The 21809-nt window shown below is 47.6% G+C and overlaps 1 protein-coding gene across 11 annotated transcripts in view; it reads right to left on the reverse strand.

Moving 5' to 3' along the window:
- GGACT (gamma-glutamylamine cyclotransferase) overlaps positions 1 to 21809 on the reverse strand; it is a 52879-nt gene that overhangs the window by 3738 nt on the left and 27332 nt on the right. For 6 of the 11 annotated variants that reach the window (XM_027973756.3, XM_060394659.1, XM_060394660.1 and 3 more), the window contains exon 2: positions 7454 to 7508. The gene's annotated coding sequence lies outside the window, so the exon portion shown is untranslated. Of the gene's footprint in view, positions 1 to 901; positions 1056 to 7453; positions 7509 to 8919; positions 10078 to 21809 lie in introns of those variants that run through there. The other 5 variants (XM_042255037.2, XM_060394662.1, XM_042255036.1 and 2 more) reach the window with 3 other exon arrangements.

A 21809-nucleotide genomic window follows, 5' to 3' on the forward strand; every position in this document is an offset into this window, starting at 1 on the left:
GAGAATTCTAGAAATAATTTCCTTCAGAACTCTAAAGGCATCTCTTCTTTGTCTTCTGATGTCCCAAACCCATGCTGAGCCGTTCAGGGCGGTTGGGACCCACAGTCTTTTGTACAGAACCAGGCTCTTCTCTCGGGAGGCTTCTAGGGTGGTCTTCTCTCCCGTGGATTGTGAGGTCCCATAGTGAGGACCCTCCCTGTGGATGTTTTCTGTTCATTGTGCCACAGATCTCCATCTGAAGACTCATCAGCGCAGATGCCGGGACCCTTTGTCCCTCCCCTTCCTTCCTGCATCTCCAGAGCTCAGATGGGGCATAACCCGGGTGAATCTCCCAATTGTCTCTTTATAGTCTACTTTACCTTCCAGTACTTCTATTATTTTTAAAACTATTTTATCATCATATTTATCTCCAGGATCTTTTTCTTGTTCCCTCATGTCATTACCATACTGTTTCTTTCTCAGCATAATACCATCTCTCCTCCTTGGGAAGATATTAATTACTGTGAATTTAAGTTTTTTATCTTTCCCTGTATTGCTGCTCCTCCTCCAAAATTCCTCTTTTGTTTCTTTGAGAGGGTTCCTTCAGACGTCTCAATAATCTTTGGCTAGCCTTTCACGTTGAAAAGTGAGATGCCCTATAGGAAGCTGTCGGCGGGGGCGGGGGGCGGGGTGCGGTGGCTGGCAGGGGGCCTGGCTAACCACTGAATCCCCAAGTTGGTGGCCTTTCCCACCCTTGTGGTCTTCAGGGCGCCCCCTCAACTGCGCCCTCAGCTGGGCCTGGTCCCCCCAGTACCAAGCCTCTCCGGACAGTAACGCACCCTTCCCCCTGCTGGGGAGAGGGGTGATGGGGGTCACTGCTGCCTGCACAGACTGACACCCCCCCCCCCGACCTTGTCCTCACCCTCTCGTGTCCAGGGCCCTGGTCGGCTGGCTCCCTGCAGGGACTTAGGTTTCTGGGCCCCTGGGTGCCATCAGCCACCACTTGTCTCTGAGCTGTCTTCCAGAATTGCAGCCCCTCTCCCATCATTTGTCTTTAGGGGTCACGGCAGTGGCATCTGGGGACAAAGCAGGGATAAAGGAACCTGTTCCCTCTGCTGCACCACCCGGCTCTCCATCACAGGCCCTGGGGGTGGACAGGAAGGAAGCAGGGGCTGCTTGCAGGGAGGGCTGGCGAGAAGAGTTTATCAGGGTACAGGGGACATGAGTGTGTCATCAAGGTCGCCAGGAGAGAGCCAGTGATGCAGCAACCGTGGGCACCAGAGGGGCTGGTGGTGGGAACCTTGCTTCCCCCAGGCCTGAGCAGGGGACCAGAGGCAGCGGCTGCGGGAGAGGGTGAGGCCGCGCGGCGCTCGGTGGGCAGCAGGCTGCATGCCCCGAGGCCCCAGGCTGAGCCCAGGGACACACAAGACACCGCCTGCCCGGTGAGAAGGCCGAGGGGAGACAGACATGTTGACAGGCAGCTTCAAACAGAGAAGGAACCAGAAGGGAGCGGAGCGCGCCCCTGGAGTAGGGGAGATGCGGCAGGGGTGGTCCGCAGGTCGTCTGGCTGCTGTGCGTGGGGTGGGGGCGCCAGGGGGCTACGACTGGAGCAGGCGCGGTCTGGAACCGCAGCCTGGGCTGCGGAGGGACAGCGGGGAGGTGCCAGGATGAAGCAGGTTCTCAGCACAGGCTGCTCCCAGTTTTCACGACTCAGATTCAACCACAAAGTGAGAAAAGGAATATTTCACCCAGGAGGAGGGAGGGCAAGAAGGTCTGGTCAGGGAGACGGCAGAGGACAGCGTGCTGAGGAGGGCTGGCCACGTCCGCGGCGGTGCTGGGGCTCTGCGGGCCCTGCGCTAAGAGCCTGGGTGTCTGCGTGCACAGCTGCATCAACCCCGAGAGAGGAGGGGTCCTCCCTGTTGAACACGCGAGGGAACGCAGTCGGGCGGCTCAGGCCGGGGCTCCGGGTCAGCACCAGGAACTGGGCCCAGGTGTGCTGCACGCCTGGGTGACCCGTCAGGCCCAGCCTCAGAAGGACTCAGGCTCTGCAGTGGCAGCTGGCGTTCATAAGGGACCCTGCCTCTCCAGACTCCTCTCCCCCCGCCCCCTACTCCCCAACAGAGAGGAAAACTAGAGAAGCAAGTGATTTCTAGATTTTAAAAGACTGTACAACACACAAAATGTGAAGTTCACCATCTTCACCGTTTCTCAGCGTACAGTTCAGGAGCACTAGGTACAGCACGACCCCCACTGGTGCGCCTCTCCAGCACTTCCCCTCTTGTAAAGTCACTCCCGTTCTCCTTCCTGGTGACCCCACGCTACTTTTGGTTTCCAAGCGTCTTGACTACACGAGGTACCGCATTTAAGAGAAATACCTTTTTGTAGCTGGCTATTTCACTTGGCATAGCATCCTCAGGGCTCATCCATGCTGTAGCGTGTGTCAGAATTCCCTTCCTAAATTGAGGCTGCAGGAGACTCACGCGTCTGCCGCGTTTTGTTCGTCCCATCTGTCAGTGGATGTTTGGGTTCCTTCTACCTCGTCACTATTGCAAATAATGCTGCCATAAACGTGGGTATGCACAGCTCTACAAAATCCTGTATTCAGGGTTTGTATATATACCTGGAAACCTGCTGCTGGGTCGTATGGCGATCCTATATTGAATTTCTGGAGGGGCCTCTGTTGTTTTGCACAGCACTTGCACCATTTTACACTCCCACCTACAGTGCACAAGGGTGCCAGTGTCTCCGCAGGCTTGGCACTGCTGGTTATTTCCCCCCTCCTCCCTCCCTTTCTCTTTCTCTCTTAAACAGTGTCCTTCCTAAAGGGTGTGAGGTGCTATCTCATTAAGGATTTTAAAACTTTTTTATTGGAGTATAATTGACTTACCGCGTTGCAGGTGTATAGCAAAGTGATTCAGTTATTCACATGTTCCTCCTTTTTCAGATTCGTTACCCACACAGACCAGGACAGAATGTGGAGTAGAGTTCCCTGTGCTGCACTTTATCTATAGTGTGTATGTTACTCCTGTGTCCATTATTTATCACCCTCCTCAACTTTCCCCTTTGGTAAACACAGGTTTATTTTCAAAACTTGAGAGTCTGTTTCTGTGTTGTAGATAAGTTCATTTGTGTAATAGTTTAGAGTCCACACGAGTGCCATCATGTATTTGTCTTTCTGCCGTAGTATGATCATCTCTAGGTCCAGTCACACTGCTGCCAATGGTATCGCTCCGTTCTTTATAATTAATATTCCACAGACTTATACACACACACCCCTTCTTCATCCGTTCCTGTCGGGACATTTAGGGTGCTTATATGTCTTGGCTGCTGTAGAGCTGCAGTGGACACTGGGGTGCGAGTATCTTTTTGAATTAGTTTTCTCCAGATGTATGCCCAGGAGTGGGATTGCTAGGTTATATGGTAGTTCTGTGTTTAGTTTTTTAAGGAACCTCCCTACTGTTCTCCATAGTTGCGATACCAATTTACATTCACCAACAGCAGAGGAAGCGTCCCTTTTCTCCGTACCCTCTCTAGCATTTACTGTTTGTAAACTTTTTGATGATGGCCATACTGACTGGTGTGAGGTGATATCTCATTATAGTTTTAATTCACATTTGTCTAATAAATAGTGATGCTGATCATCTTTTCATGTGCTTTTCAGTCACCTGTATGTCATCTTTGGAGAAGTGTATAAGTCTTCTGCCTATTTTTGTTTTTTGATGTTGGTGTATTTTGGAGATTAATCCCTTGTTGATTTCTTCATTTGCAAATATTTTCTCCCATGCTGTGGGCTGTCTTTTCATTTCGCTTCATTGTGGGTTTTAATTTGCATTTCTGTAATGATTACTGATTTTAAACATCTTTTCATGTTGACCATATATCTTCTTTGGAGAAATGTTTATTCAAGTCCTTTGCCTGGTTTTTAATCAGATTGTTTTTCATTGTTGAGTCATAGGAGTTATCTGGATCTTCTGAATATTACCCTTTTATTAGATATATGATATGCCAATATTTTCTCCCATTTCACAGGCTGCCTTTTTACTCTGTTGATCGTGTATTTTGCTGCACATGGTTTACATTTTGATGTCACCCGACTTTTGCTTTTATTGCCCATAGTTCTCGTGTCATAGCCAAAAAACCCCTGCCAAGCCCAGTGTCATAAAGCTCCTGTTCTGTATCTTCTCCTGAGTTTTATAGTTTTAGATCTTATGTTGAAGACTTATCTATTTTGAGTTAATCTTTGTGTATTGTGTAGATAAAGTAGGGGTTCAGCTCCATTCTTTTGCATATAGATACCCAGTTTTCCAATAGTTGAAAAAAACTGTCTTTCTCCCCATTGGTCTTTCCACCTTTGTCAAAAAATCATTTGACCATACATCTAAGGATTTATTTCTAGGTTCTCTATTGTGTTCAATAGGGCTTCTCTGATAGCTCAGTTGGTAAAGAATCCACCTGTAATGCAGGAGACCCCGGTTCGATTCCTGGGTTGGGAAGATCCACCGGAAAAGGGATAGGCTACCCACTCCAGAATTCTGGCCTGGAGAATTCCATGGACTGTATAGTCCATGGGGTCACAAAGAGTTGGACATGACTGAGCAACTTTCACTTTTCACTGTGTTCAACTAAATTTGTCTTAATGTCAGTATTGTGCTATTTTGATTGCTGTAGCTTTGGAGTATGTTTTGGAATCAGGACTTATGAGACCTCCAACTTTGTTTTTTCCTCTAGATTGCTTTGCTCTTTTGCAGTTCCTTGAAATTCTGTATGAATTTCAGGATGGATTTTTCTATTTCTGAAAGAAAAATACTATTTGGAAATTTTGATAAGAACATTAAATCTGTTTAGGTAGTACTGACATCTTAATAATTTAAGCCATAATCCATGAAGATGAGATGTCTTTCCAATTATTTCATTTCCTTTAATAATGTCTTATAGTTTTCAGTGTACAAGTCTTTCACCTCCTTAGTTACGTTTATTCCCAAGTATTTTACTCTTTTTATGTAATCGTAAGTGGAAAATCTGGGGGGAGAGTGTTCATTGTTAATGTATACGAATGTAGCTGATTCTTGTGTACTGGTTTTATCCTACAACTTTGCTAAATTCATTTACTAGTCTTAATAATTTTCTTGTGGGAATGGTAGGATTTTCTATATAGGATCATGTGAACAGAGAGAATTCCGCTTCTTCCTTTCTAATTTGGATGCCTATTATTATTTTTTCTTTTATCACTCTACTAAAATTAAGTGGTAAAAGCAAACATCGCTGTCTTGTTCCTGATCTTAGAGGAAAAGCTTTTTCACCATTAAGTTTGATGTTAGCTGTGGGCTTATCATATACAGCCTTTATTAGGATGGTGTAATTAATTTCTTTCTATTCCTAATTAAATACTTTTACCAGGAGGTAGTGTTGAATCTTGTCACGTGATTTTCTCTATCGACTGAGATAGTATTTTTTCCCCTTCATTCCATTCATGTAGTGTATATTGGACTACAGTGTATACTGACTGATTTTCATATGTTGAACCATCACTGCATTCCACGAGTAAATCCCACTCGGTCATGGTATATAATCCTTCTAATGTGTCACTGAATTCTCTGTTAGTATTTTGTTTCGAATTTTTGCATCAATTTTCATCAGAGATACTGGTTTGTGTTCTTCATATAGTGTCTCTTTCTGGCTTTGGTTATCAGGGTAGTGCTAACCTCACTAAATGAGTTTGGAAGTGTTCCCTCTTCTTAAATTTTTGGGAAGAGTTTGAGGAGAACTGGTGCTGATTCTCTTTGCACATTTGGTAGAATTCAACAGTGAAGCCTCTGGTTTGTATTTTCATTGTGGAGGGATTCTTGATTACCAGGTTGATCTCCTTGCTAGTAACAGGTCTGTTCAGACTTTGTTTCATCATGATGCAGTCTTAGTGAGGTGCGTGTTTCTAGGAATTTATCCATTTAGGTTACCAGTTTGTTGCCATATAATTGTTCATAAGTACTCTCTTACAATCCTTTTCATTTCTGTAAAATGGGTTGTAATGTTCTCACTTTCATTCTGATTTATATTGTCTCCTTTTTTTCTTAATCTAGCTAAATGTTTGTCAATTTTTTGCTCTTTTAAGAACACCAGCTCTTGGTTTCATTGATTTTTCTCTAGTCATGTCTGCTCTAACCTTCACTGTTTCCTTTCTCTGCTGGCTTTGGGTTTAGTTTTTCTCTTTCGAGCTCCTTGTTGCCCTGTGCTCTGGCCTCTGTCCACCATGCTCAGCTGATTGCCAAGGGCTGCCGTGAGGGTCGCGCCCGGCAGAACATGGGAAAGACTATTACACTGGCAGGTCCTCCCAGCCGCAGCAGGGCTGCCTCAGAACACGCCTGCGACCCACTGGTCAGGAGCACGCTGGGCCCCTCCTGAGCACGACCCGCTGGGCCAGCGTCGCAGGGGCAGCAGTGCCACTGCGGAGGGGGCGCTGCCTTCTGCCCGAGCACGCTGGGCCCCTCCTGAGCACCACCCGCTGGGTCAGCGTCGCAGGGGCGGCAGTGCCATGATGGAGGGGGACGCTGCCTTCTGTCGGAGGCACATTAATGTGTCTCCCACCCCGTTCTCCTCCTGCCACGCAACTCCTTCCACAGCCCTGGGTTAGGGTCCGAGTCTTGGATAAAGCGTAAGGACTTGGTTCAGCAAATAACACAGGAGGTGGAGGTGAGCCGTTTGGGCTTTTCCAGAGCAACTGAAGACTGTTCATCTCTAGCGTGAAAGAGGCGCTCCCAGGTCGGCCCGCTGAAGGGCGCTATGGCACAGGGGCGGGCCTGAATCAAACTCACCCTCCGCCACCTAGCACATGCGGGCCTCTGGGCACGCTAAACTTTCCGAGCGTCTGTGCCTGTTGTTGAAAACTGCATTCATTCCTATGTCTCCCTAAGAGCTAATCTCTCCTGACTGTGCCAGGCCTTGCGACCCAGTAGAGGTTAATCCCCTCTTCCCTGTGACTGTATTCCCACCTAAGTTCTCCACCCCAACTGCTTCCTATAGCAAGATCTTACATATCTGCTAGCTTATATTCTTATCAAGGAAGCCCCTTACAAATGAAACAAAAGAATATTCTACATAATAAACGGGAGAGGGGAATCAAGCATTAGTCGTGACCTTAATTTTGCAGAGCCAAGGCAAATACCCGGGAAGGTGACATTACATAGAAATGATCATGGGTAGGCCAGTGTGTTGATTCCAACTCTGTAGAAAATCAGTTCAGTAACTTTCTTCTGCAGAAGACGCTGGCTTATTTCCATAAAAGAAAACCTGGCAATAAAAAGTTAACTTTCTTTTCTAGGAAATACTCTAGCCTGATAGAACGAACACATTATAGTTCTCTACATTTTATCTACTGAATTACATCCTATATAATATTAGTTTAAGACTATCACTTATGTAACAAAAAAAAATTAATATTGTGCATTTCTGGCTCCCTTCACAAGAAAAACATCATTACCTTTCTGATTGTGTTTTGAACAACACACACAGATCCTTCAGGAAGAGCCTCGTCCCTGTGGGGATTGAGAAAGGATCAGAGTTAAGCACTGAAACAAGCAATTAATTCCCATTAGAGGATTAAGGCACTCATGTTCACTTTGAATCAGAAAAATGAATTGCGAATAAAATCCTGTACAACCAAGAGGTTACTTGTCAAAGTTAATAACTTAGAGCACTGAAGGGCAAAGTGGAGGCACGGAAGCTGAGGGGCCACAGGGGGCCTGGTGAGCGACTGGTAGGGTTGCGTTTTCACTGGACGGGGCCGCGGCCAGGGTGCTATAGCAGTGTGGGCGGGGGTAGGGTTTCTGTCACAGGGTGCTGTCTTTAGTAGATCTATTCCAGGAAGAGAAGCCGGAAGGGGTTTCTCCCCTGTTGTGCCACCACCCCCAGGCACGGATTTCCCTCTCTTATCTTACCGTTCATATAAAGAATCCATGAAAAGGGACACACAGGAGTTAACATTCAACTTGGTGCATCTTACTTTCGGGTTTTAGAGCGGATTCTAAATGAACTCAAGCAGTGTTTCTGCAGACAACTTTACTGATGTATGAAGCCTGGACCGGGAGGCCCTGCTGTGATCAGGACTTAGTCACCCTCCCCTCGGGAATCCTGAAGCCCAAAAGCCAAACCCTTGTCTCAAGTCCAACAGGTCAGGAATAATGTGGACGTCCAGGGGTCAGCGCAGAGGTGGAACAGGCTCAGAGAGAGTCTCAAAAAGTTTCACTTCAGCAAAATTTGGTGAGTTTAACATTGTCAATCTTTAAGAAAACAAAAACACTCATGGAAATGTCCATTTGGTCTGGCACTGCTTGAAATGCCTCTGTCACTTATTCAGCAGTTTTCTGACTGAAACACAGTCCATCTAGAGTTTCCTATTTCATTGCTGAAGCAGAAATTGAAAGTAATTATGAGTCCTTCGCATAATTGTTGGTTTTTTCCTGCTTAATATTTTTTCTTAGCCACCTGGTGGCAAGAGTGTAAAAAGGCAGGATTTCATTTAAGAGTTTAATCTGGTTTACGAATTAGAACTGTTGTACACACTGGGACCATATTTAGAAACACACGCCAGGTGAACCAACTAGAAAAGGGCTAATATTTAACTCGCCTTAAACTCTGCAAAAGGATGTAAATGGGCACCAGCGTCTAACATGAAAACAACCTCTACAAAAAAGGCGTCTGTACAAAATATTCATGCTGGATTAATATTTTATGACACGAGGCAATGCTAAAGAGTTAGAAATGAGTACACGGAGATCTTACTGTTTTCTCTAGGTGATAAATCCTTAAGCCATGAACAGCATCAACTGCCTGCCATCAGGGTTATATTAGGGCTAGAAAAGGCAGGAGCAACAACTGGCTTGGGTCACAGTCACCGCCCGCTGGGTGCAGGCCCGCGGCAGGACCGGCCTGGGGACGGCCACTCACTGCGGCCTCCCCGGCGGCCGCGTCATCAGCTCTCGGTCGACCTCGTGTGTCACACGCGGCTCCCACCAGGCCCGTGACCGAGGACCTGCTTCGGCGACGCGACGCTGGGGCCCCCGTGCGGCCGCGGGCCTCGGTCACACGCGCGTCACGCGTGCTCTCTGGGGGGCTCGTCTCCTTGCACGGGCCGTGCCTGCCCCCTCTAACACGCCTCTCCCCTGAGAGACGCCCGAGTGTCTGCTCCAGTTGCACGGAAACCCCTCAGAAGTCCCTCGAGCTGTAGGAAACAGGTGGGAAAACAAGCCGCTCGACCTCTGGCCGGGCTCAGGCTGCCCCTCCCGGGCCTGCGCCCACTTTGATGGCCCCCTCGCCCGCTTCGCTCACGACGGCCCAGGGCTCCCTGCCGCCAGAGACCCCGGACACGTGTCAGCAAAGCGGCTTCCTGACGGGCGCCCGCGGCCGCGGGGCACGGCGCCTCTGAGGTCCGGAGGCTGGTCCCCACGCGCGGTCGCCCCGCAGGTTCTGAGCCTTCCGGGTCCCCTCGGCCCTCGGGGCCTCCCCGTGCGGCCTGGCCGCCGTCCTGCGCTGCCCACGCCAGACGTTCCTGAGGAAACAATGCCGCGCCGCTGTAACGGCCACCGCTGCCATCTCTGCAACAGGGCCCACCGGGGAGACGAGGTGGCCCCTCACCCGGGGAGCTGCGGGCTCAGAGCCCGCGTCCCCGGGGAGGGCAGCCGGGCTCCCACGCCTGTCCCGCCTGCAGCCGGGCCCCACCTGCGGCTCTGAGGGGAAACAGGCCACTGGCAGGACTGGGCATTTTTGCTGTGTGGCCCGTGCTAGACCGTCACCGGCGCGCTCAAGTCTCACTCACCGTGAGGCCGCCTCCCCACCTCACTGTTGCAGGCAGGAAACAGACGAAGGGAGGCGCAGACGGCGGCTGCAGACCTGCCTTCGCCCCTCCTGCCTGCCCCGCGCAGACTCTGCCAGGTGCCCAGACTCGGAACAAGACCAGCGCCCGGCCTCGGGGGTGCCCGGCGGCAGGGCCCGGACACCCCCGCCAGGCTCCGCTTCCGCCCTCAGCCCTCCGGCCCCCGCGGGCGTTTCCCAGGCACGGGCACCCACCAGGCAGCCTGCCGGGGACCAGCACGCGCAGTGGCCCCTGTCCTGGCATCGTGCTGCTCTGAACCGGTGCTGCGTGAGCGAAGCCCGCGGCGGCACGGCCGCCTTCTGGCCCGCAGAGCAGCTCCGCGCAGCCCCGGCGGCTCACGGCGTCCTCGACGCCCCAGGAGCACAGAGTCCTGGTGGACCCGCGAGGGGCTGAGTGAGGCCGAGGCGGGGTCTCACATCCACGCCCGGGTTGGCCAGGAGCGGACGCCTGTCCCTTCCGGGCAGAAGCCGCTCTGAACACAGGGAGGAGGCACAGTGTTCAGGCCAACACCGGCAGGCAAAGCCTACCCGCCCCCTGCCCCTTCCTTCCACGAGCCCTCCCGAACAGGCCGACCACACACACGAACGCACAGGGAGGGCAGGGTGGCCCGCAGAGACAGCGGCCCCGTCCTCGGCCTCTGCTCCAGCACTGCGGGCGGAGGGCGGGCTGTCCGCAGAGCGTGCACGTGTTGAAAAGGGAAATCAATGCAGGTGAGAGTTCAGAGCAGAGTTTCCAGTTCCGACAAGAATGAAATATGTATGTATGCATGAGTTACAAAATAGTCACTTCTGTGATTCCACATATGAATTAAATGTTCCTGTATTTGCATTTAAACTTAAAACTGAAGTTGTCCAATATAAAGGTAAAGGATAAATTCAAGGCTGAGAATTTAACATAATAGTAAAACAATATACAATAAAATGTAAAATAGCGACTGAAAAAACACGGTAAGTCAAGAGAGAGTGAAGAAAGGAAAAGGCTTCCTATTCAAGACCTTTAACAGCACTTCCCTGCCTTCTCAACAGGGGACCCCGTGTTTCCATCCTGCACTCTGTTCTGCCTGGAACCATTCTCTCTAAACTTTCTCGAAACCACAACACTCCTCAAGGGTAGGGGTCTAGCATTCTCTTCATCTCATGTTTCCCACATCACCCAGCACACATGCAGCAGGCACTTAATAAATACTTGCTACAGTAAAGCAAAGGGTTTCCGTCTCAGTCCAGACTCCCAAAGAGACCCTGCAGCCTTCAGCCTGTTGGGAATCTCTCACGTTCTCTGTCACAAATCCACAGGCTCGGATGCCGCGCGGGGTGCAGACTTATGGGAGCCACACCTTGTCTGGGGGCTCTGTCGCCGCCTCCTCCAAAAGCCAGACACGGAGGCATGGATCAGGGAGAGCAAGCACCCTGGACTCAGACTGACTCAGGGCCAGTCACCCCCACCCCTGCCCCAGCCTCCCCCGTGGTGAGCATCCATGCACGACGAAAGGCCATCATCTAGAACCTAAGAAACCAACCTCCAGGGACAACACTCAGACCAGTGTGTGTGTCTGGGGAGCAGGGTGAGGGTAGGGGGTGTTATCTCTACAAGGGCAGTAGCTCCATGGGCATATACATTTGGCAAAATCATCCATCTTTGCACTTAATGTGCCAGCTTGCTTGTATGTAAATTATACGTCAAAGAAAGCTGATTGAAAAAAAGATTCAGTGGGATTGTGGAAAGAAGGCAATCTGTCGGCCACTCCGCCTGTGATTATTACCAGTTTATATTTTCATCTGGGTTCAACACACTTCACAATCCCTAATCAATAGCAAAAACTTCCCTTTGAATTTCCACCAGTATCCGAGTAGCTCTACAACAGCTTTGCAGTGGCTTCCCTTAAAATTCAGTTGTTTTCTGGAACCCCACATACAACACAAGCAGGCAGACTTCTCTGAGGCTGTTACCTGGACTCCTAGAAGGAGGGGCGAGAAGTCCGAGGTGTCCCCTCTGCGGGACGGGGCCTGGGGGGAGGACTTGGGCCTCACCGGCTGCCATGAGCCACCCGGGGCCCAGCCACTGGCAGCTGCCCAGAGCCTTCCCACTGCGGCCACACCGGGAGATGCAGCAGATGACTTGCCTCCCAGGATGCTGTTCTGCAGGCCTGCTAGAGAGCAGCTTCTAACTTGCTTGCTGGCAGTTGCTCAAAACATGTTTGTTCTGCCAGGAGCAAGCCCCCCATCAATGGGGAAGGAGTCAGGAATCTGCATTTGTGCCCCCCGACCCTTCATCCCTCTCCCCACCCACCGCCTGCAGGGCCAGCAGGTCTCTGTGAAGGCAGGTAACTCCCACCGGACTCTATGCCCCCAAACATCTTTTTTTTTTCCATCTTGGACACAACTTGGGCAGAAAGCAATGGCGTCCACTACCCATTACCGGACTATTTAAAAGGTTTTGTCTTTCAGAAACATTTTAAGGCTTAAATGCTTAACTTAAAGTGGTTTCTGACTGTCTGCTTTCTTACGTGAGAAATGGGAGTCTGGAAATGCAACATAAATTTAAGTTGGAGGCAGCACAAAAGAACAATTAGGAAATATCACACAAAGTCATTCCCTTCTAGGTAGTGTGCTAACAAAATGTCCCAGAAAGAAAAGAAATAGACCCATTCAAACAACTTCTAGATAACCATTTTAGAAGTCAAGCCTCCCCTAAAGTGAATAAATAAATAAATCAGTAACATGCAGCTGAGGCCCCAGCTAGGCCCAGGTCCCCTATATTTAATGCAGTATTTCACAGCTTTGGAGGAGTGAGGGTCAAAGGTCAAAGCCAAGCCACTGCCAACCTCGGAGGGGCCTGCATCACCCAGGCCAAGGGGGCCGGGCCACAGCAGGTGGTGGGAGATGTGGGAGACACGAGCTCAGCTACCTGGGGGCCCAGGACCCACAGGCGAGCAGCCAGGGGCCAACATTGTGGGGCAGAATGAATTCCGGGAGAAGACTCTGGAAGACGACCGCCAACCCGAGACCCCAGAACAGCACCTCCACTACAAAGGAGCCCTGAGCCCCGTGCAGGAGGCACCAGCCCAGGACCCCACCGCGGGTGGGCACTGCTGGCCACGCAAGTCAGGAACAACTGGACTCCATTTCCAGGGTTCTGGAATCTGGACTCACTGCTTCCGGTGGCAGTAACAGAAGCACCTTCAGAATTACTTTTTGCTAAGAATATGACGAAAAACCAGTTTAAGTTCTCTAGAAGGATGTTGGCTACCTGGAGGCGGTCAGGAAGGCAAGAGGAATGCAAACCTAGGAAAGCTCACGCCTCCCTCAGGACACGGAAGGAGAATCACCCCCAGCACACACGTGCACACACACAATTCCAGCTTTAAAGGTTTTGTTTTTTTAAAGAAGCCTTTAAAAAATGAAAATACAACTCAAAATTAAGCCTGATGGGTTTTTTGATTAGTTAAGTGTCCCCAGAGCATTCAAGGAGAAGGAAATGGCAACCCACTCCAGTATTCTTGCCTGAGAAATCCCATGGGCAGAGGAGCCTGGTGGGCGACATACAGTCCATGGGGTCGCACGGAGTCGGACGTGACCAAGCAAAGCATGCCGATCCTTTCAGTGCTTTTCCAGCCCAAGTAAAATTCAATTAAAACTCTGAATTACAAGCAAGAAGGGACTAGGGGAGGAAATGAAGGGCACATTACTGAACGTGTGCTTAAACACTTCACATAAAGTGGATCCGTTTATTCATATTCCTGTGAGTCTGAACACTCATCTGATCACTGCTTGCCAGTGGCAGAGTACCTTGAGTCCAAAATTCCCAGAAAAATGTATTTTGTTGGAGTGACTGGGCTTTGAAGGGGCTGGATGCACTGAGCCAAGTGAATCCAAGCCTCTTAGACACTCTGTCCCCAGCCAAACAAGCAAAGGCAAACCCACTGGGAAAGCTACGTGACCGGCGGCACCCACAGGAGGCTGACGGCAGCCTTCACACACCTTGGCCTCTGGCGTTTGGGGGCAGATGTCAGGACCCTAAATATCACTAAAAAGCTCGATCTGATGTACGCTTGGCTTTTCAAAAGCACTTTAAAAAAACAACAGGCAGGCCACTCCTGGGAGACCAAAATCCAGTTAAAATGTAAAAATTACCTGTGGTCAGCAGAGAAGAAACGCTGCCACGCTCAGGTTAACCACTTTTTCAGACTTGTTTAAAAAATAACTGCTTTTCATCATGGGCCTTTTTCTCTTTTAAAATTAAGTTTACAGGGTTCTTTCAATCGTAATAAAGAGAAAGACTCAGGGAAGTTCCACTGGGTGTATACAGCCATTTTCCTAATTGAACAGCCCGATCATTTCAGTGAGGTGACTAACAATTTTTTATTTTGATTTATAGGAACTTTGTCTCCTTCCTCTCCCAAAACAACTTTCTTCTATAAAAATGAACAAAGCAATGTCAGCCAAGGACAAGAAAATCAGGTCTCTCCCCTCTCCCCACCCTGTTGTGGGAGCAGCCCGTGGTCAGGGGGATGAGCTGTGTCTTCCTCCCCTCCTGGTATCTGAGGGGCAGATTACTGGAGGTCTCCCTGGTCTCTCAGGAGTCCCTACCCAGAGATGAAAAGATGGGGACACCACGCGTCCTGAGGGAGAGCTACCTGAGACAACAGGCAGGCACAGGTTGAGGGTGGTCAGGGGAGAGGGTGGTCTGAGCAGAGGGAACAGCTGGGCACCCCAGGGGCTGGGAGCCCTGGAGAAGGCGCTAAGAAAGGCGGATTTCGCCTCTGTGTGATGGGGTACTGAAGGGTATTAGGTAAGGCTGGGAGGAGACAGGGTAAGTTCCGTGTTTTAAGAAATTATCTAGTGCAACCACAGTGGAAGACCATTTGGCAGCATCTATAAAAGCTAACCCTCTGCAGACGCAACAGCCCAGCTACTCCACTCCAGGCATACGTGACACAAAAATTTGGGTGCAGGTTCACCAGAAAGACTCGGATGAGAATATTCTGACCAGTGTCATTTAGAATAGTCCCAACCAGATTCTACTGAAATGTCCCTCAACAGTAAAATGGGCTAATGAACAGTGGTGGGCAAGCTGAGGAACACTCTACAGTGATGAAAATGGACAAGCCTGTTCTGTGTAGCAACACGTGTAAACCTTAAAGCAATGCTGAGTGAGAGTCAGACAGAAACTGCACACACACTGTGAATATGGGCTTCCCTGGTGGCCCAGGGTAAAGACTCCGCCGGCCGATGAAGGAGACTCGGGTTCCATGCCTGGGTCGGGAAGATCCCCTGGAGAAGGGAACGCCAACCCACTCCATAATTCTCGCCTGGAGAATTCCATGGACAGAGGAGCCTGGTGGGCTACAGTCCATGGGGTTGCAGGAGAAATGACTTGGAAACTAAAACAACAACTATGTGATTATATTTAGTTTTTCAATTAATTTTTTTGGCTGCAGTAATTTCCCGACCAGGGATTGAACCCATGGCCCACACGAGTGAAAGTGGCAAATCCTAGCCACTGGACCACCAGGGAACACCTGTGCTTAGAGTTACGTGGCGGTAAATCACAGCCTGGCCAACCTCTCTGCTGGACGTCAGGACAGAGGGACACCTGATCTAGGGTGCGTTCCTATTATGGACTCCATCAAGCTTGCGATCTCTGCACTTCTCTGTGTGTTATGCTTTCATAAAATGTAACATTTAAAGAAAACATACAGCATCAGAGTAGAAGACAGATTTGCTGGACAAGGCTTAAAACACATGGAAAACCTCCTTGAACAAGACAGACAGGTAATTAAGTGGAGGTCAGAAGTCAGAGGGGCTTCCCAGGTGGTGCAGTGTGGTAAAGACTCTGCCTGCCAATGCGGGAGGTGCAAGAGTCAGGGAGATTCCCCTGGAGGCGGGCACGGCAGCCCACTCCAGTACTCTTGCCTGGAGAATCCCATGGACAGAGGAGCCTGGCAGGCTATAGAGTCCATGAAGTCACACAGAGTTGGACATGACTGAGCGACTGAGCACGCAGACGTGCGGGAGACCCAGGTGGCAGAGCGGTGGCCTGGTCTGAGTTGGACGGAATAGCAGATATTCCCCTGGCTGTAAAGTGGGAGGTGCCCCACTCCACACCCCATGGCATGAGAGCTGAGGAAGGGTTCCCGGGAGGACAGAGGCCCTGAGACATTTCACAGTGACTCAGACTGAAGAAGCTCTTATCATGGAAGAAGGAAGTCAACTGAAGCCAACTGGAAACAGTCAAACCCAGAATGTAGAACATACTATGGGAGGAAATTTTATTAAAATGATTCATGCTGGATTAAGAGATCTAAGGCACATAACAGCCCTAGGTAAGGTGCAGACCTTGTTTGGATTCTGATTTGAACCTATCAACTATAAAATGGCATTTCTGAGACAATCAGGAAAATCCTGTATATAGGCATATATCTAAGTTAAAGATGACACCAAGGAATCACAGTTAATAGTTTTAGGAAGCTAATGGCATATGGGTCTATTTTTTAAATGCTTAGTTTTTAAGAGATGCATACTGAACTATCTAGAAGTTGTAAAATATAGTGTGTAGAACTTTAAAATACTTCAGTTAAAAAAAGGATTAATGAACTGTGGCAAAATGTCGATCATTATTGACTCTGGGTAATAGATATGTGAGAATCATTGTACTAGTATCTCTACTTCTACGCTCTCTAGCCAAAAAAGAAAGAAAACTTGAATTATCAATATAAGAAATCAGAGATGGGACATCTATCTATCTATATATTACAAACATTAAAGGTTAATAAGTGTATATAGTGGACAACTTTATACCAGTAAATTTTAAACTTAAAGTAGAAAAATTCCTTTAAAGACACAATCAAATGTCACTAAAGGAAAAAATAAGCTGAATAACTGTATCTGTGAACTTTTACTTGGAGAGGTATATGGCTTCATTGGTAAATTCTACCAAACATTTAAGTATAAAAATATGAATATTAAATAAACTTTTCCAGAAAATAGAGAAAGGAACGTTTCACAACTTCTTGTATGAGGTCAACATTACCCTGACAACAAAACCAAATAAAGACATTCATGGCAAAGGAGACTACTGGCCAATATCTTTTATGAACATGAACAAAAAGAAGTCCTCAATAAAATGAGCAAATCAAAGCCAGCAATATGTAAAAAGGATGATACATCATTACCAAGGACTGTCTCATCTGAGGAATGTAAATTAAGCTTAATATTTGAAAACCAATCAATGAATCACCGTATCAACAGATTTAAACAGAAAAACCTCACAATGATCTCAACACATGGAGGAAAAATTCTTTGACAAAATTCAACAATTCATGATAAAAATTATCAGCAAACAAAGAAGAAAAGAGAACTTTCTCAATTTGATAAATAGCATCCCTACAGCTAACACCCCTTTTAATGAAGAATCAAATGCTTCTCTGTGGTAAAGAATCTGCCTGCAATGTGAGAGAACTTGGCTCGATCCCTGGGTTGGCAAGATCCCCTGGAGAAGGGAAAGGCTCCCCACTCCAGAATTCTGGCCTGGAGTAGTCCGTGGACTGTGTAGTCCATGGGGCCACAAACCGTTGGACACGACTGAGCGACTTTCACTTTTTCAGACTGGAAACAAGGCAGTGACTCCACTCTTCCCACTTCTGTTCAACACAGGATACGGAGCCTAGCCAGATCAAGAAGGGCTTCCCAGGAGGTGCTGGGCTCGACCCCTGGGTCGGGAAGACCCCCTGGAGGAGGGCCTGGCAACCCACTGCAGTATTCTTGCCTGGAGGATTCCATGGGCAGGGGAGCCTGGCGGGCTTCAGTCCATTGGGTTGCAAAGAGTCGGACACAGCTGAACTGACTTAACACACATGCAGGGTGATGAAGAAAAGGCATACACTGGAGGAAAAGATAAAGCTATCTTTGTTCACAGCTGACATGATTGTATTAAAAATCCTACTGGAACCAATAAGTGAATTTAACAGAGTCTTAGCATACAACGGCAATACACAAAAATTAACTTATTTTTGTATACTAGCAGAGAACTAGTATTTATAAAATATACAAAAAAAGGGAACTTGAAATTTGGAAATCTAGTATCCTTTACAATAGCACCAAAAATCTGAACTACATATGGACATTAACAAAGTATGACCTGTAAATTAAAATTTTATACAGTATTGAGAGAAATTAAACATACAAGCAAAGAGATAGACCATGTTCTCACAGATCAGAACTCAATACTGTAAAAATGATAATCCTCCTCAAACTGAATTATAGATTCAACATAATCTTAATGAAAATCACAATAGGTTCTGGTGGGGTTTTTTTGAAGAAACTGATGAGCTGATTCTAAAATATAAATAAAAGTTCAAATTAGAGAATAGAATAGCAAAAACAATATGGAAGAAGCCAACCAAAGCTTGTACTTCGATATTTACTCCAGAGCCATGCACAGACGACTGCAGAATTAGAGGGCACACATCAAGATCAATGGAAAACTGAGTCACAGATGTCCCTCAATTTTGTTCTCCGACAACAAAAATCAGCCTCCTTCCACCAATGGAAGTGCCCCTAGGGAGCTGGGGGGGTCCAGTACCATTTGCCTAGGGACTCAGGAGGAGTCCGGCCCACCTGCGCATCGGGTAATGGGGGCTGTGGAACCAGCAGGGACCCGTGAGAGGCTCCACCCCTCTCAGCCGCCAGCCGGGAGCACCTGAGAAGACAGACCTGGGTAGTCACCTACAGACGAGAGCGCCTGGTGAATCCAGCTTTCCAAAGAGGTTCCATCGCCCCCCAGAGCAGAAAACCACATGCCTGGACACACTGGTCCTGTGTGGACAGCCTGCTTGGACTCCAGGAGGGGCAGGCTGACCATGCCAGCATCACCGCCACCCCCAGGTTGGAGTACCCGGGGGGAAACAAGGCCTTCTCCCTGGGGGAGAGGGAGAGCGCCCAGCTTCCCCAGCTGCGAGACTGTCAGAGAGACACTTCTCTCCTGCAGCACCCAGGGTATCAAATCAGGCCCTCCAGGACTGGAGGCAGAGACAGACGGGAACAAGAGCAGGTTAGATTCTTGGAGGTCCTTAATTTCTGTCTGCACTGTGGACTCCATCAAGAAGCCCGTCTATAAGCTGCTGGGGAAGCCTCACGCAAGAAGCCCCCACCTGGCCTGTGGGCACCCCCAGCACACTGCCTGCCTTGCCCACACCTCCTCGACTCTCAGAACGGCTCCCTTTACGTGCTCCTGAGGGCGAGATGTGGTGAAGGGCTAGGGGACATGAGCTGTGAGAGAGCTTTGGAATCTATCGAGGCAGTCAGCAAAGAGGGGAGGAGGTGACTGCTACCTCAAATGTGAAAGCAACACGAAAGTCCAAGAAACGTGAACAGTCAAGGAAATGTGACACCACCAAAGGATAGCAATAATTTCCCAGTATCCAAATCCAAATACATGGAGCTCTACAATGTACTCAACAGAGAGTTACAAATAACTGTCCTAAGGAAACCTGAGCTACAAGAAAACCCAGAAAGGCAAGTCAAAGAAATCACAAAAACAATATATGAACAAAATGAGAAAATCAGCAAAGAGAGAGAAATTATTAAAAAAGAACCAGAAAGAAGTTCTGGAGCTGAAGGACTCAGAGCAGGAAATGAAAAGTGCACAGAGAGCACCATCAGCACCACAGACCACACAGAGGAAGGATCTGTGAGCTAGAGGAAAGGACTCTGAAACAACCCAGACACAGAAGAATAACGAGGAAAGCGTGAGAGAGCGAAGAGAGCCTAGATGGATTATGGGACCCAGCAAGAGAACTGATACGTGAATTAGTGGAGTTCCAGAAAGAGAAGAAAGGGAGAAGAGGGTAAAAAACTTATTTAAAGGAAAAATGGTGGAGAACCTACCAAACCAGGGAAAAAAATCTGGACATCCATGTTCATGAAGATATAGGTCACCCCATTATTTCAAACCCAAATGATCTTCTCTAAGATACACTATGATGAAACTGTTCAAAAATCAAAGACAAAGAGAAAATCCTAAAAGCAGTGAGAAACGACTGTAATCCATAAAGGAACACCCATTAAGCTATCAGTGGATTTCTCATCAGAGATCTAGGAGAGCATGGGGTAATATATTCAAAGTGCTGAAACTACAAAAACAAACAAAAAACTGCCAATGAAGAATACTCTATCTGGCAAAATTATCCTTCAGAAATGAAAGAAAAACAAGGAATTATCCAGACAAACAAAAGCTGAGAGAATTCATTACCCTTCAGTTCAGTTCAGTCACTCAGTCGTGTCCGACTCTTTGCGACCCCGTGAATCGCAGCGTGCCAGGCCTCCCTGTCCATCATCAGCTCCCGGAATTCACTTAGACCCACGTCCATCGAGTCAGTGATGCCATCCAGCCATCTCATCCTCTGTCGCCCCCTTCTCCTCCTGCCCCCAATCCCTCCCAGCATCAAAGTTTTTTCCAATGAGTCAACTCTTTGCATGAGGTGGCCAAAGTACTGGAGTTTCAGCTTTAGCATCATTCCTTCCAAAGAAATCCCAGGGCTGATCTCCTTCAGAATGGACTGGTTGGATCTCCTTGCAGTCCAAGGAACTCTCAAGAGTCTTCTCCAACACCACAGTTCAAAAGCATCAATTCTTTGGCACTCAGCCTTCTTCACAGTCCAACTCGCACATCCATACATGACCACAGGAAAAACCATAGCCTTGACTAGACCGACCTTAGTCGGCAAAGTAATGTCTCTGCTTTTGAATATACTATCTAGGTTGGTCATAACTTTTCTTCCAAGGAATAAGCGTCTTTTAATTTCATGGCTGCAATCACCATCTGCAGTGATTTTGGAGCCCCCAAAAATGAAGTCTGACACTGTTTCCCCATCTATTTCCTTAGAAATGCCTTATTAGAAATGCTTACCAGTGTTTTATAGTTTTCTATATATAGGTCTTTAGTTTCTTTGGTATTATTACTCTATTATACTAATAATATATTATTAGTAGTATTTAATATGTTCCTAAGTATTTTATTCTTTTTGTTGCAATGGTGAATGGAATTGTTTCCTTAATTTCTCTATTTTCTCATTATTAGTGTATAGGAATGCAAGGGATTTCTGTGTGTTGATTTTATATCCTGTGACTTTACTATATTCATTGATTAGCTCTAGTGATTTTCTGGTGAGTCTTTAGGGTTTTCTACGTAGAGGATCATGTCATCTGCAAACAGTGAGAGTTTTATTCTTTTCCAATTTGGATTCCTTTTATTTCTTCTTCTGCTCTGATTGCTGTGGCCAAAACTTCCAAAACTATGTTGAATAGTAGTGGTGAAAGTGGGCACCCTTGTCTTGTTCCTGACTTTAGGGGAAATGCTTTCAATTTTTCACCATTTAGGCTGTTTGCTGTGGGTTTGTCATATATAGCTTTTATTATGTTGAGGTATGTTCCTTCTATTCCTGCTTACTGGAGAGTTTTTATCATAAATGGATGTTGAATTTTGTCAAAGGCTTTCTCTGCATCTATTGAGATAATCATATGGCTTTTACTTTTCAATTTGTTAATGTGGTGAATTACACTGATTGATTTGCGGATATTGAAGAATCCTTACATCCCTGGGATAAAGCCCACTTGGTCATGGTGTATGATCTTTTTAATCTGTTGTTGGATTCTGATTGCTAGAATTTTGTTAAGGATTTTTGCATCTATGTTCATCAGTGATACTGGCCTGTAGTTTTCTTTTTTTTGTGGCATCTTTGTCAGGTTTTGGCATTAGGGTGATGGTGGCCTCATAGAATGAATTTGGAAGTTTACCTTCCTCTACAATTTTCTAGAAGAGTTTGAGTAGGATTTCTCTAAATTTTTGGTAGAATTCAGCTGTGAAGCTGTCTGGACCTGGGCTTTTGTTTGCTGGAAGATTTCTGATTACCGTTTCAATTTGTGTGCTTGTGATGGGTCTGTTAAGATTTTCTATTTCTTCCTGGTTC

Source organism: Ovis aries, chromosome 10, assembly GCF_016772045.2.
Source record: "Ovis aries strain OAR_USU_Benz2616 breed Rambouillet chromosome 10, ARS-UI_Ramb_v3.0, whole genome shotgun sequence".
Taxonomy (NCBI): Eukaryota; Metazoa; Chordata; class Mammalia; order Artiodactyla; family Bovidae; genus Ovis; species Ovis aries.